The sequence below is a fragment of the Mustela putorius genome, unplaced genomic scaffold (genome assembly GCF_011764305.1).
Source record: "Mustela putorius furo isolate JIRA1106 unplaced genomic scaffold, ASM1176430v1.1 tig00000275_pilon_pilon_pilon, whole genome shotgun sequence".
Lineage (NCBI taxonomy): Eukaryota > Metazoa > Chordata > Mammalia > Carnivora > Mustelidae > Mustela > Mustela putorius.
The window spans coordinates 2639881-2655636 of record NW_025421341.1 but is presented as its reverse complement, the minus strand read 5'-3'; the positions used below and the strand labels follow the sequence as shown (position 1 = coordinate 2655636).

The following is a 15756-nucleotide window of genomic DNA, read 5'->3' as shown; positions in this document are numbered from 1 at the left end:
ATCGCTGAGACAAATGTATGCAGTACAATAAAAGGCATTAATGTAATTCTTTTTTCTCAAAAGATGTTATTTGAATTTAAGTGAAAGAATTGAATTTGTGCCCAGTTTAATCATGCCAAATAATGCAGGTTAGGGAGATGCTGCGGTTAGTTCATCTAACCAGCTGCCTTCCTGGTGGAAGTACCTACTTAGTGTCAGCATTTGTTGCAAAAAAATAAAATTCTAAAAAGTTCTCCAGGTATTTCAATGATCTAGAGTATTCTCTGTTGAGAATAACAGCACTAATATCTGAGAACTTATGGACAGTGAGTAAATACTCTTTGCCAGGCACTGTCTACTCACTGTACGTATCTGTCCACTCCTCTCAAAATTGTGCTGGTCACGCGTTGTTATTGTCCCCATTTTATCAAAGGACTGAAGTTTAGGAAGGGTATTCATTGAGCAAGGTCACACAGCTAAGAGACATCCATCTGGGCTGCAGAACCAGGGCTATCCTGTACTGTACTTACAAGCCGTTAGAGAGTTCTTAGTCCTATAAGTAACCGACTAGATGAGAAAATGTCTTTGATTCTATTAAAACATGTTGAGAAAACATAATGAATAAGTTTAGTGTATGACTTGTAACTTTTAAACATTACAAAATGAACTTACATACTTAAAGGTTGACTTTATTCTCTTGAAAAGGGGGACACAATTATGTAGGGGAAAAAAGATCCTCCTTGTTCATTCTTCTGGCTGGAGATCTTGGCAAGCAGGAGTGCCGTTGCTATTATTGTGACTGTGTCCGTTGTGTGTACAGATATGTACTGCCAAAGTCTCTGCCCCACACCTTTTATAAACACAGTATTTAACTTGGAGGAGAAAGAGTTATTCTTGGCAACACTGACGTGGCAGAAGTAGCAACAGTAGGGGCCACCAAGGAGTGTACGGACTTGAGCTGGAATTGGGAGACTCTTGTCTACAATTGAGCATTATTACCGTCTCCAGTGCAAGTCTCAGTAAAAGAGAGAATTATTAATCAGTTTACCAGTAGGCAGGAAAACTACAAAGGGAGGTCTGTGTCCTGTGTACATAAAAGTGTAACGTATTGATACTTTACTGGAGTCGTTGCCAAATATCATGAAAGTCATTAGATAACTAATAAGGACCTAATACTAAGATGACCAAAGCAATGAAAAGACCTACTTTTTGAGAGCAGTCTGGAACAATGGATTCTTGGGGGCAAAGACTCACAGATGGGGTATTGCTATGATGATGAAGTTCTTCACTGAGTCTGCAACTGTTAAAATTCAAGAGTCTGAAATTTGAGAGGTACACTTATAAATGAAATGGGCTGTTCTATGCATTGAAGGTAGTTTTTAGGGAATTTTACTGTAGTCTTATTCTATCTAAGAGGTGGTGCAAGCTAAGAAGAAAAACTGATAGATTCACGAAAGCGCATAGATTCGTGTATTGCCGACAGATTCAGAGTGAGCTCGTGTGAGAGGTTAAGGATGTTCTTGTAGACATTCATTCAAGAAATCCTTTTGGCTGCTGTCCTTTGAGACGGTAAAGCCACTTTGTAGCCAACTCTGGGCTCCCTGGATGCAGCAAGCGTGGTTGAACCCCCGCCGGTCTAGAGCCCTCAGTGCTTCTCAGATTCCCTGTGGTCATTCAGTTCCATAAAGACACCAATCTTTGGTGAAATATAATTAAAAGACACTTAGAAAATGAAATGAAATAAAAACAAGATCTACAAAATATAAATTCATATTTTCATCATCATCATCATGATTATTATTATTCTTGGACAGACTTAAAATTACTCTGGCAACTTACTGTGAAAATTTCTAAAGGCTCATGTTCAATTTCTGTTCTCATCACAGATCATAACAGTAATGTCATGGCCCAGTGCTGGTCCATGGCCTGTATTTTGAGGATTACTGTTCTAGATTTATGTATAAACAAAACCTTTTCTTCTCATGTTAGCATCCATTTCTGTCTTCATTTTTTTCTGCACTGGCTTGTCTTTCTATTATACTCACCTTTTTCCTTCTTCTAACATGGACTGATCATAATCATCATGAGAATTGTTAGGGTAGGGGACTCTGTAAAGGTATGAAGATGCATGTCTATTTCTTATCATCTAATAAAACACTTTTGCAAAATCAAATGTGACATTTGCATATACACGTATGCTAATGTATGGTCCAATTAGATTTTGAGCCTGTTGGCAATGTGGAGTTCTAGTACAGCTATATCAGAATTAGCTGGGCAGTCTTCGAAGACCCATCCTATAACTACTGAGTCAGAATTTCTGCTCTTTGCTCTATGGAGTCTAAATTTTAAATATAAGTCCTCAAATGCTTCCATTATACAATAGAATTGGAGAACTGTTCTTTCAGGGTTTGGGAATCGATGTAATTATTTGGGTCTACATCATGTGCTATGGTGGTAAAGGATAAATCCTGAAAAATGCTCCCTGTGCGGGTATAGTGGAGTCTCTACTTACCTGCTTTTAGCAGAGAATCTTCAGGATACGTTATGGAGTTCATTGCTATCTTAGTCATATGCGTAGCATAATTAGAAAAAGGCAGTGTTCTCTTTTGACAGACAGAAACAACACACAAATGCAAATAAAATCATTTTATATCCTTTATTGGCTTCATTTTATTTTCAGTGTTACACTCCTAAAATCTATTTTTTTTTTTAAAGATTTTCTTTATTTATTTAGAGAAAGAGTGAGAGAGGGCATGAGAGGGGAGAAGATCAGAGGGAGAGGCAGACTCCCCAGGGAGCTGGGAGCCCGATGTGGGACTTGATCCTGGACTCTGGGATCATGATCTGAGCCAAAGGCAGTCACTCAACCAATGGAGCCACCCAGGCGCCCTCTAAAATCTATTCTTAAATTCACCGTGCTTTACAATATAATTTTATTTGGAATCATAAATAACATAGCTGCAGAACCCATTAGCCATGTAAGTAAACAGTTGTTATGAATTCAGCGAGTGAGGTGGGATTATACATAAACCGCCTTCTTTTTGTTAACGATACATTGACACAGGATAACACAAAATTCATCAGTGAGTAAAAACACAATATTTTTAGATATTTATACAAAATCCACCCATAAGGAGAAATACATCCTTCAGACTTGCCAGATGCAGGTCAGTCAAATAAAGGAGATGCTGTGACAGCTGGTCCTTTAACTCTGTGGTGGAAATTACTAAAAGGAAAAAAACCACATTTATTCTTATTTCTGTATGTCTTTCATGTTTTTGGCACATGACATCTGCTTGTGTGTATCAGTCTGTTAGAAAAATGAGGGTAATTTATTCTTGTTTATAAAAGCAGTGAATCACAATTCTGATGGTTTGGCTTGAGTGGACATCAGTAAAGAAATTTTCTTATCCACCTAAGATGAGAATATCAGTCTTTTGGGGACATGACTGTCTTCCAAAGCATAATGATAATTTCCCAGATAGAAGTACAAAACCGTGAGAAAGTCTGCCCACTTTCTCAGGGTTTTGTACTTCTATCTGGGAAATTATCATTCTTACTGAACTGAGGATTCTTCAGGGACGTTGCTGCTGTGACACTGAGTCAGCTTCTGGAAGATCTTCCTCGCACCTTTGGCCTTGAGATTGTGCGCCCTGGGTCAAGTCACCTGACCTCCCGGAGCTCACTTCCTCTATCTTAAGGAGAATAGCACCTCTCAGAATTGCTGTGAGAATTCTATCAGTTAATGATTCTAAGATGTCAAGTGTAGTTCTTGTCACTTGAGAGCATGTAGGTAGTTATTTGGGGGGGACGTTGTGTAACAGTGGGCCATGTGTGGATGAGTTTGGATGTCGTCCAGACTCTCCATCTCAAATTCAGCTAGTTTTTTTGCTCTGGGATTCAGCTGTGTGTGAACAAGGTGTTGGGCCTCTCTGTCCCTCAGTTTTCTTAGTTTGTGAAATGGCGATTATCGTGACTAGACCAGAAAGTTGCTCTGAGGACTGAGTGAGGGAGTGTGTATACACGCTCCTAGTGCCTGGCATGTGGTAAGTTCACAACAGGTAACAGATGATAGCCTTTATTATTTGGATTTAATTTGATTGCATACCAGTGTCCAAGCTAAAATTAAAATTCCATGTGTTTCCTGTGCATATCCGCGACTTTTCTTTGAGGTCCAAGGGATCTTTTAGCACTTGTCGCATATTTGAACAGAGTTTCAAAACATTCTCTGATTTATACTCAGACTAATGTGTGTTTCCATTGGAAGATTTGGGGGATTGGAAAACAAAGTGACGAGGTGACAAGCATTCATCTGCTGTTGAATGAACACATGTCAGAAAAAAAAGCCTCCAGTAAAAGTTGCAGCAGACAGGCCCTCCGTACAGGACTTAAATAATGCATACAAATGATGTCAGACACGAGGCATGCAAAATGCATAAACACAAAGGAAATTCATAATGGGCTTTTCAGGAAAAAGGTCGTTCCTTCCTGATGTGCTGACCTTGATTCTGTTTTGTGTTTTTCGTGCCGGCATAAAGATGGATGTAAGACCTGCTACTGATTTTTTCCATTGCCAGTTAGTGTCGTCGTCTAAGAATCGTGTCTCTGCACTTTGCTTTACTCTTTTTTGCCGGGTGTGTGTGTGGGGGGGTATTCGTTTTTTTTTTTTAATTTTAATTTTTTTATTTAAGTATTTTAATTAAAATTCTTTAAGTTGATACGCAATGTTATATTAGCTTCAGATGTACCCCATAGTGATTCAGCTTCTCTGCACTGTGCTCTGCTCAAACTGTAGCTACCATCTGCCACCATACAGTACTGTCACGGTATCACTGACTGTATTCCCTACACTCTGCATTTTATTCCCATGCCTTATTCATTCTGTGAGCTTAGGGAGTAAGCTACTGTAGTTGAGCGGTGTCTGATGTTCTGTGATTCATCCGTTCAGCATCCACAAAGCATAGTCATACCCATGAGCATCCTTGCCGGATCAGTAACTTTGAATGTTGACCACTCTGAGCCCCATTGGCTTTCAGAAGGAGATCTTTTTTTTTTTTTTTTTAAAGATTTTATTTATTTGACAGACAGAGATTACAAGTAGGCAGAGAGGCAGACAGAGAGAGAGAGAGAGAGAGAGAGAAGGGGAAGCAGGCTCCCTGCTGAGCAGAGAGGCCAATGCGGGGCTCGATCCCAGGACCCTGGGATCATGACCTGAGCCGAAGGCAGAGGCTTAACCCACTGAGCCACCCAGGTGCCCCTCAGAAGGAGATCTTATGGAGAAGAGATAAAGGGACACTTTTCATTCGCTTATTCTTGTTTCCCTTTCTCTCACTTTACACTAATGCTTGAAATTTCTAGTCTTTCCTCCTCCACTGGCCTCATCTCTCCTCCCTCAACCCTCTGCTCTGGTCCCAGTGGTCCTCCTTCAGTCCTTGAAAGTGCCACTCCGCTTCCCAGCCCAGGGTCTCTGTACAGCTCTTCTATCTGGAATGTTCTCTCTCTTCTCTTCCCTCCTCTCCTTCCCCAACCTTCAGAGCTTCGTTGCCTCATTAATTCCTTGAGGGAGATTTCTCTTATTCTCTGGCCTGGGTCCTGTCAGCAGCTCACCCATTCTCTTAAGACCTCCTCTTTTTCCTTCCCTTTTTCCTTGTTCATAATAGTAACCAAAGAATTCATTTTGTATTTGTTATGTAGTATTTCTCCCTCTCTCTCAAGAAGCTCTACCAGAGGGCGCCTGGGTGGCTCAGTGGGTTAAGCCGCTGCCTTCGGCTCAGGTCATGATCTCAGGGTCCTGGGATCGAGCCCCGCATCGGGCTCTCTGCTCAGCGGGGAGCCTGCTTCCCTTCCTCTCTCTCTGCCTGCCTCTCTGCCTACTTGTGATCTCTCTCTGTCAAATAAATAAATAAATCTTAAAAAAAAGAAGAAGCTCTACCAGAAAAAGCAGGGGCTGCATTTGTCGTGTTCCGCACGGCCTCCCAGTGCCTGGCACCATATGCTCTCACGGCGCGTGAAAACGCGAAGATGTCACAGGAATGCGAATTTGGTGCTGATGTGCTTCCCATTTTATTTGTTGCTGTGGGGCTTTGAGGTCTTTCTTCCCACGGGGAGTGGTGTGAAGGTAGGATAGCGTACGTAACGTTCGTGGGCCGGCACGATGCTCTTCCGGCCCTACCTTCTCAATGCCGTGGTCTGCTGTGGTCGACGAGGTACTGGCCGAATTCCCTGTGTTTCAGAAGGACCATCTCTGCGAAAAGGTACACATATATGATGGCCTTAAGTCTACTCTGTAACATCATCTAACTTGATCTGCTTTAGAAGTGTCTAGATCAACTTGGAAATCTAGTTCCCTTCTGACAATGGCTTGTGCTGTGGGGACACAGGTTTCCTTTACATAAGACAACAGCCTGTTTGACACACGTGAACATCGGTGACACATGGGTGGACCAGAACCTAGTTCAGTTGCAGTGGCCCATCTGGCCAATGGTACAGTATTTGGAAGGGAAAGAAACCTGGCTTGGGGATCCAGAGTGGTGGGAGCAGCAACAAGCTTCTCTTCAGTCCCCGTGGAGTTTGTTGGCCCATAACTAATGGGAAATAAGGAAATAAGCAAACATTTAAGCTTGTGCACTCCTGGCTGGGGAGGAAAGCAGAGACGCTGACCTTGTTGAGAAGTCCGTCGTTCAAAGGCTCTAGTCACCTTGGATGCCAATAAAAGGAAATGAATTCATCCTTTCTAGATTTCTTTATCCTTACCTCCTTTCGGTGACCGAGCCGAGTTCGTGAGGTTACTGGCATTTTCTGGAATGTTATCTGAGAAAGGCAGCATGTTGTAAAAGAGCTCAGGCTTGGGTGCCTTCAGGTAGGACCCCGTTTGTTAAATCCTGGCCGTTCATTACCACCTCCTCCCCGTGGGCCTCAGTTTCCTGATCCGTAACACGGGCCTGATAACACTATTGACCTCAGCCTTGGAGCACAGGGCTGTTCATGAGACTGTTTCAGAACCATGTGTGACGTGTCCCTGGTAGCCAGTGGGCAGTCTGCACTTGTTCTTACTGTTTGCTCGCGTGCACCCAAGAATCCGCAGTGGCGTGTCCCAAGCTTGGGCAGCGTTGACGTGTCGGAAGAGCCCCGGTGGTGACTGTGGACTGCCAGGCTTGCCATGTCCTTGTAGTCTATTGTAGAATCAGCCCCAAGCTCTGTGGCCCGTTGGGGCTTTATGGCAAACTATGTCTGGATTAAAGACACGGCAGAGAGAAGATTATATCCACTAAATGTGGCACAGAGTTTGAACCCGCTCTGTCTCACTGCACAACAAAACTTGTGACCGATGAGGATATTTTATCCCGCTTTCCTGGACGTTTGCTGGAAGGATGTGGTCTTGTAGCCTTCGATTGCATTCACCCAGTCAACTAACACTTAATGATTGTGACAACTGCCCTGGGCAGATCGGCGTCACGGGCCCCTCTCCCACTAAAGAACAACGCGTCTCATCTGGAAATTCTTCTGCTGTACCCAGTTCCTGGGATGAGACAAGAGCATAGCTAACTACATTGAGGGTTTTCATCCATTTTTGCATTAAAAATGGCATCTGAAGGGGGCGTCTGGGTGGCTCAGTGGGGTGGGCCTCTGCCTGTAGCTCGGGTTGTGATCCCCGGGCCCTAGGATCGAGCCCTGTATCAGGCTCTCTGCTCAGCGGGGAGCCTGCTTCCTCCTCTCTCTCTGCCTGCCTGTCTGCCTGCTTGTGATCTCTGTCAAATAAATAAATAAAACCTTTTAAAAAATGACATCTGAGGAACATCTGGGTGGCTCAGTGGGTTGGGTGTCTGCCCGTGGCTCAGGTCATGATCCCTGAGTGAAAACATCGGGCTCCTTGCTCAGCGGGGAGCCTGCTTCTCCCTCTGCCTACTGCTCCCCCCGCTTATTCTTGCTCTCTCTCACACACAAATAAATAAATAAAATCTTTAAAACATAACATCTGAGAATAACTTCAGGGTTGATAACCACAGTTTTGGATTTTCATTAAAGCTAGATAATGTTTCAGAAAGTTTTAGTCGATTTTCACAGTTTGAAATCCCAAGTCCACAGATTTCATTCTGGATTAATTAGAATGCTATAAGCCTCTTTCGGTAACTAAATGAATGCTCCGTCCGATTAATCATAATAGTACATCAGCGTTTCCAGATGATGACCACTCTATTCTTAGTAAGTCAGACAGAAAATTCCCTTCTCTGTGATAACAGTTTGTTGACATCAGCTCAGTCCATATGAGTGTGTGTGTGTGTGTGTACATATAACTCATTCTTTGGAATTTTCCCAATGGGAAAAAATCACAGGAAGGAAGCCGAGGGGAGGATGGGGCGATTGCATCCTGTACCCTTTACAGGGTGTGGCCACGACTGCCTCAGCCTAAGGGACACTGATAGGTTGTGTTTTTTCATTTAGGATGCCTGACAGTCTTGAGGAAAAGTAGGAGTGGCTCTCAGTGTTTATTTAGCTGGACAGGAGTCTCCTAGGAAAGGTCTGCTCATATCCCGCTTAGGATTTCATTTCTAGAACTTGGGAAAGAGGAAGAGAAGCAGGAACATCAGTGAGGTAGGCCCGCAGAGCTCTCCAAGCCACGTTAGGACTCCAGACCCGCCTGACTTCAGTTCTGGTCTCTTCTATGAATGAAATCGTCAAGTGGGCAGGCCGGGGACATGATTTTAAGGAGAATGGAACATGTTTCTTGCTGCTTCCTAAATCTGGTTTGAAATGATTATGGATTCAACCCTGGCAAAGGCAGAGAGAAATTCCTTGGGATTATATGAGGTAAGATACTAGAAAGTTCTGTGAAATGAGTTCTCCCCTCACCAGATTTCTGAGTCCACCTGTGTGGGATTTAGAGTTCTCTCTACCTTTCTCTTTGAAACATTCTTAAATGTGGTCCCCCCCCAGCTTGATCAGGACCGTTATTACCACCAATGTGGTGTGCTTATCCCATTTAATCATTTGACAACTCCATGTCATTAGTGCTGGAATTAAAACATTTAAAACTTTCGCAACAAGGGGCACTTGGGTGGCTCAGTCAGTTAAGCATCTGTGGTTGGGTCAGGCCATGATCTCAGGCTCCTGGGATCGAGCCCCGAGGCAGTGAGGAGTCGGCTTCTCCCTCTTGCTCTGCTCCTCGCCACCCCCGCCATGTTCTCTCTCATTTGTTCTGCTCTCTCTCTCCCTTTCTGTCAAATAAATAAATAAATAAAAATCTTTAAAAGATTTTAAACTTTTACAAATAAATATGTAGTCCCTGTGCTCAATTTCCTGGTTTCAGATAAAGTACTTTACTATGATGTTAAGTACAGGTCCTACCTACAATAATATTTGTCAAAATGTCATTTGAGTCTAAATAGATTTTATGAAAGGTAATCTGCCTCTGGATAATAATGTTTTGGTGTTTTGTCAGATTTTAAAGCTCTTCTGTCATGAATGTTATAGCCTATTTATTTGTAATGTAACGTGTATATGGACAAGTATTCACAAGACCCTCGCATCTTAGAAACTGTTGATTTAACGACACTCTTTCAATAAAACTTTAATTTTAGAATAAAATCATGTTTTTGTTAAGGTTTTCTTGTGGCAGTTGTAGGAAACTGACCCAGCTTTCTGCAGACCTTTGAAATCTGCTCTAATTGTTCAAAAGACAGGATGAATCCAGGGCAAAATTTCAGTTCTATTCTAATCCTTTTTCAATGAAAAAAAATTACTTTTTGGCTACAAAATGCCAATCAGTGGTTCTCAAGGTGGGTGGGATGTTGCTGTCTATCTGTCTGTCTTTCATATAGCATGCTGTCTGTCATATAGCACACAGCTGGCATTTAGTGCCCAAGAGCTAAGGACGCTATCATTGCTATAATGTACTGGACAGACCCAGTAGTGCCCTCATTTGGAAACATAGATAAATGCTTACTTAGTTTAATGAAAAGTAACTTATTGGTTTAGTAAGGATTCAGGTGAGTATGCTAACTCTGGGAAAGTGGTTCACCTTCTGATCAAGCCAGTGTGGATAAAGTAGGCACATCTGCAGAATTATTCTTTAGTGTTAGTAACAATGAATGTTCCAGAAAGGTTGCTCTCCCATACTTCCAACTAATATTTTCAGATTGAGTTTGGATTAGCTCTAATAAGTATTTGGTTCACTTTGATGAGCGTAACCTCCCTCTCTCAATCAAGTTAGCTGCTATAGTTCCTGATCCTTACTGTAAGAGCTCACTAAGATCAAAGGTGTGACTTACCCCAACTGAAGGATGCTTTTATGCTGAGCTTTAAACTGGATCCCATCGTAGCACAATTCCATTCCTGGCAACTTTTAACACACATAGTGCCACAACAGAGATTTCCTAGTTAAACACAATATTCCCAATACAAGTTTCATTGTGTAGGCACATGAGGGGCTCTCTGATTATTCTTTATTAGGCTGAGCTTAAAGGTCATTGACAGAATTTTAGTCTTTGAGTGACCTTCCACTCAAGAACTGCACAGATTGATCTACTCTGTGCGAGGGACTGTGTTCCGTGTGAAATAGCGTCATGTCCTGTCATTGTACATATGGACTGCACTTCTGCTCGTTCGGCATCCAGATTAAGGAAGAAAGCAGTCTCCAAAAACATATGAGTTAGCATGCTTTTGTTTTAATTGATATATGTTTATGAGAAATTAGGATAAAATGGATTTCCTTAAAAGAAATTTAAAAAGTAAAAACTAAGGAAATGAGGTTGAGGAACTGTGCTTTTGAGTATGAAAAGAAAAATGTAACTTTCTATGAAAGAAGGAAGAAATGGACTAAAAAATTTTTAAACCTCACATATGTTGCTCCTGGTATGTGCCACGTTCAAGTATTGTACCTAGTACTCCTTACAGCTTTCAGAGCTAAGTGCTGTTATCATTTTGTAGATTAAAAAAATGGAGTCTATGCAGTTTTAAGACTTGCCCAAGGTTATGGGTCCAGTAAATCAGAGAGATGGAATTAAACCCAGGTCTGCTGTTTCTCAAAGTTCTGGGATCTTACCATCACCTCATTGCGGCTGACTGGCAACGTCATTATGAAGTGGTGTATGACTCTCTTGGTACCTGTAATAAATGATTTGTACCTAAAACATAAAGCATACTTCTCATCTTGGTTGAATAGGAAGCTCATGTTGGTTGAATGCCAGAGATATATTTAATACGTTGCGTTAAGGGTTTTATTGAGTTACTAAGTGACGGAGAATCTGAGCTTTCTATTTTGACTGATGAAGGTTGGGTGTGGGCAAGTTGGACTTTCGGGAGTTGTTTGGTTAAAGAGAGGGACAGGAAGAGCATGGTGGGTTTAGAGAGTGAAATTCAGGCTGGTGGCCGGACTTGGGAGAGCAGAGAGGTGGATGAGTCATCTCGCGGTGTCGCTGGACTGAAGAGTCTGGAATGGACTCACAGCCTTCTGCACCAAGGCTATTGATAGCTGCCGCAGCTCTGCGCATGCAGGAAAGATGGAGATGGAAGGAGAGGGTCATGTTTGGGTTATGGCCCTGGCGCTTGGTGCTGGGCCTGGGCGCGACACATTGTGGGCTGTCTTCTCCTGCCCTTCGAAAGTCCACTCCGCACATGGTAGCCAGAGGGATTTTTTTTAAAAGGTGGATCATGTTACTTACGTGCTTTAAGTCTCCCAGTGACCTTTCCTCATCCCCAGCATGGAACCGAGACTCTCCACAGTGTTCTAGATGGAAGGTGTGCGAGAGCCTCTAGGAGCGCAGTGTCTGGGCTCACTCTGCACAGGCCAGTTTCAGGATCTTGGGCGGATTTCCCAACTTCTCTGTGTCTTATCCCCATCATTGAGAATCTGATAGTGGTGCCTCCCTCAGAGGATGGTTACGGGTGTCAACGAATCCATAGGGACAGAGACATAAAGCAGTGCCTGACCTTGATGCCAACTCTGAGCTGCTCTTCACTATCTGGTATTCTGGGCCGTGACTGAAACTCTCAGGAGGTATTGGCCAACATGAGTTCAAGTATTGCTTCTCACCGATCTGTTGGTGGTTTCCTCCCTTGTCAGAATGAGTGTTTAATCAAGTAGTTTGGGATCAAGTATTTTATGTAGAGATTGGCTTAGCGGCCCGTCCTGCCTCTGCTGGGGGTATGTATGGCTGCAGGTGTGAATGCTCAGGAGGCCCCTTGGGGTGGAGGGTGCTTAGGACGTGGCTCTGAGTCACCCAGTGTGGATCTTATGAAAGATTTCCCATTCTCCAGGATGGGCTCCACCACCCCTGGTCAATGGCCTGCCACAGAGAAGATAACCATGGGACATCTCTTTCAAACTCGGGGGTGCATGGCCTTGAATCAGCACGTGTGTGCCCATTCCACCATGCGAGGGCAGCGACATGTGTGCCTTCTCTGGCACACGTTGTACCCCAGGGCCAGACCCGGCCACCTAGCCATTAGCACTTTTCCGCCTCTGTTGCTTTTTTGTCCTGTGATGTGCCTTTTTCTCCCATCTCTGGCACATTATAATCAGCAGTTCTTTCTGGTATTTATAGGAAAATAGCTCTTCAAGTTAGAACCTAGCCATAGTCATTAGTGGGTACGTCTCAGCTGGTGGTTGTGGTATCAGGATCATAATCTCTAGGAAAAAGAGGAAGCATCGGTGTCAGGAATTGGGCATCTAGGGAGACTGGATTAAAACTAATGTCACCTTTGCAAATTCATGAGGAAGGCTGTTAGTGAATTCTCACAGTACTTCATAAGATTGGTATTCTGTGTGGCCCAATCCCTAGTAAAGAATCACTCTCCCCTTGCAATGTAGTTCAGATCCCAGAGTCGTTGTCAGAGTTTCTCTGTCCCACTGTAGCAGGATTCCATAACCTGCCTGGCACATACTTGTAGAAAATTTGCAAAAACTTTTAGAAAATTATTAAAAACAATCACACAGTCCCTGTGAAGTTGTGCTCTTTGTCTAGGTCTACAAAGATACTTTTGATTCAAATTGTTGTTTAGTCCAGTGCTCTCCAAATCCCAAATCTCAGGGCATCTAATTTTTGAGTACAGCCAGAGTACACCAGGCCCCTCCCTGATCCAATCTCAGGACAGTTACATTTGATTTGTATCCAAAAGGTAATTTGAAACAACTTTAATGTTTATGCCATTTGTGAGGAAATGTGGGGAGGAATTACTATAAAGCAAAAGAAAATTTGCAAGCATCATTTTTCATCTTTCTGGCACAATCTGTCATATGGCATCTTTCTTGAAAACTTTCTCATTTCTAACTCCCCTTGGCTGATTGATAGAAGAGTGAAGGCTTTGAATATATACATATACATATATATATGTATATATTCGAAATATATATATAATATATATTACATATATTATTCTATTTGTATGTATATATCTCAAATATATATACATATATATTTGTTCCTATTTTATCTCTACCACTCTATGGAGATTTTGGAAATATTAACAGGGACATAGAAACATTTGCAAATCCAAATTATGTTTGGATATGTTTGAGATGTCTGGTCACGTCTCCTGTATATTTTCTTATTATCTTAAAAGCTTGTTCAGAGGACATTTCTGGAATCCAGAAATCATGTACAGGAAGAACAGTCTTTTAAAGGTAATTTTCATAGTGATCTCTGCATGTGAAATATTATGGGGGAAAGAAGAGTTTTAAAGAATAAGCCTTTCTGGGGTGCCTGGGTGGCTCAGTGGGTTGGGCCTCTGTCTTCAGCTCAGGTCATGATCCCAGGGGCCTGGGATTGAGCTCCACATCAGACTCTTGCTTGGCAGGGAGCCACTTCCCCCTCTCTCTCTGCCTGCTTCTCTGCCTCCTTGTGATCTCTGTCTGTCAAATGAATAAATAAAATCTTTAAAAAAAAAAAAGAATAAGCCTTTCTGCTTATATTATTTTAGCTTTCTGTGGCATTTGAGGAGAGAATTCATTATTTTAATTATTCTTTATAGTCACGTTGTATGTTAATATAATTAATTGTACTTTGCCAAAGATGAAAAAGATAACATCCTGGGGCCCAGGCAACAACACTAAGTTTTACAGCTGAATTCAGCTCTAAATATGGCCACTTGTTTATTGCTTCCTATGACCATTCATAGAACTAAAAAATGAGCCCCCTTGGTAATGCAGTATGTCTGCAGAACATGAAGCAAAGGAGTGCCTGAAACACCTTAATGACTGGCTTAAGGGTGTAGATTTCCCAAAGGATATCTCCGTGTGCCTCCCAGGATACATCAAACCTGATAGATCCCGAGCCCTATGAACTACACACAGTCACAGGGAGTGCTGATTGTCCCGCTCTGTCCCTCTTTCACACTGCAGAAAGTTTGCACGCACTCTTGGTGTTGCATTGTGCCTCTGTTCCAGTCACCGCCCTCCACCCCAGTCCCCACACTGGGAACTCCTGATGGCAGGAAGTGGGTGCTTCTTCTCTTCTGCAGTAGGCAGTCAGCGAGTGCTTTTCGGTGAATGAATGAACAAGCTAACAAATGAGAAGGAGAGTTGTTAGCAATGAACAGGGCCCAAAGCGTTGCTGTGATTGCTCAGTATCCCTGCAAATAACCACAGAACAGGTTTTCCATGTGTGGCCTTTGTAGTAGTATCTCTATTGGAATTAGCTGAAATCCAGATGCCTGCATCCTAACTCAAACCTATTGGACCAAACTGTCTGGAAGAGCAGTCCAGGAATCTACGTTTTAAAGAACTTCAGGATGTTCATCGTGAGCAGTGGAGGTGGGCAGTCGTGACTGGGGGGGATCAGTTAGCTAAAGGGAAGAGTGGCCAGTGATGATTGTTTCCTAATGAGTGTGCCCGACATGTTGGTAAATTTGCTTATGTAGAGATTTTTTAAGTCTCCACCATGTTCCTCCTAAAGATAATGTGATTTTAATTAAGGAAAGGGGTTCTGTTTCTGACCTAATTAATTAGTTCTGCGAAAATTATCTGAGCCAATAACTATTCTGTAGTTAAGAGATTTGTGTGTGATGTCATCTTCTATCTCTACGCCTTTGTTTTCTGGGTCCAAACACTTTATTTGTTTCTCCCTTGGAGAAACAGACTTAACAATTAATTCCGGTATTCATAACAGAATAAATGGAAATAGCTCTAAAGAGTAATTAGAAAAAACACTAAATGAAGTCACTCTGCAAAAGTATCATGGGCTGCTAAAATAGGCAGGAGGGAAGATTTTCAAGGTTTCTTTTATCACGTTCCCATAATATTCATAAACAGGTATACAATTATATCGAAAGGATTTTTAGGGCTTTTGTGTGTGTGTACTTTGCTTTTCTATTTAGAGAAAATGTACTGCCAACCAGACTTGTAAGAGAACAAAAAAGACATATGAGTGGACAAGCTTTATATAAACCATACCAAACAAAATTAGATTTAGAAAAGGTATTTAGGTACATGAATTAAACATCTTCAGTGTTTCTTTCTTGTAATTATATTCCAACTTGAAAGTTACCCAAGTATCTAGACTATGTGCTCTTAGAAAATAAGACTATTTTTTTAAAGATTTTATTTATTTATCTGACACAAAGAATGAGAGAGATCACTCGCAGGGGGAGCCGCAGAGGGAGAGGGAAAGAAGCAGGCTCCCTGCTAAGCAAGGAGCCCAGTGCTATGCGGGGCTCCATCCCAGGGCCCTGAGATCATGACCTGAGCCGAAGGCAGACGCTTAGCCAACTGAGCCACCTAGGTGCCCCCCAAGTAAGACTTTTTCAATTGGAAAACAGATACTTTAATCCTAGTAGGAGGAG

The 15756-nt window shown here is 42.4% G+C and overlaps 1 protein-coding gene across 4 annotated transcripts in view; it reads left to right on the top strand.

Moving 5' to 3' along the window:
- HECW2 (HECT, C2 and WW domain containing E3 ubiquitin protein ligase 2) overlaps positions 1-15756 on the top strand; it is a 224044-nt gene that overhangs the window by 59358 nt on the left and 148930 nt on the right. For 2 of the 4 annotated variants that reach the window (XM_045078499.1, XM_045078500.1), the window contains exon 1: positions 8416-8787. The exons of the other annotated variants lie outside the window; for them this stretch is intronic. The gene's annotated coding sequence lies outside the window, so the exon portion shown is untranslated. Of the gene's footprint in view, positions 1-8415; positions 8788-15756 lie in introns of those variants that run through there. 4 annotated transcript variants of the gene reach the window in all.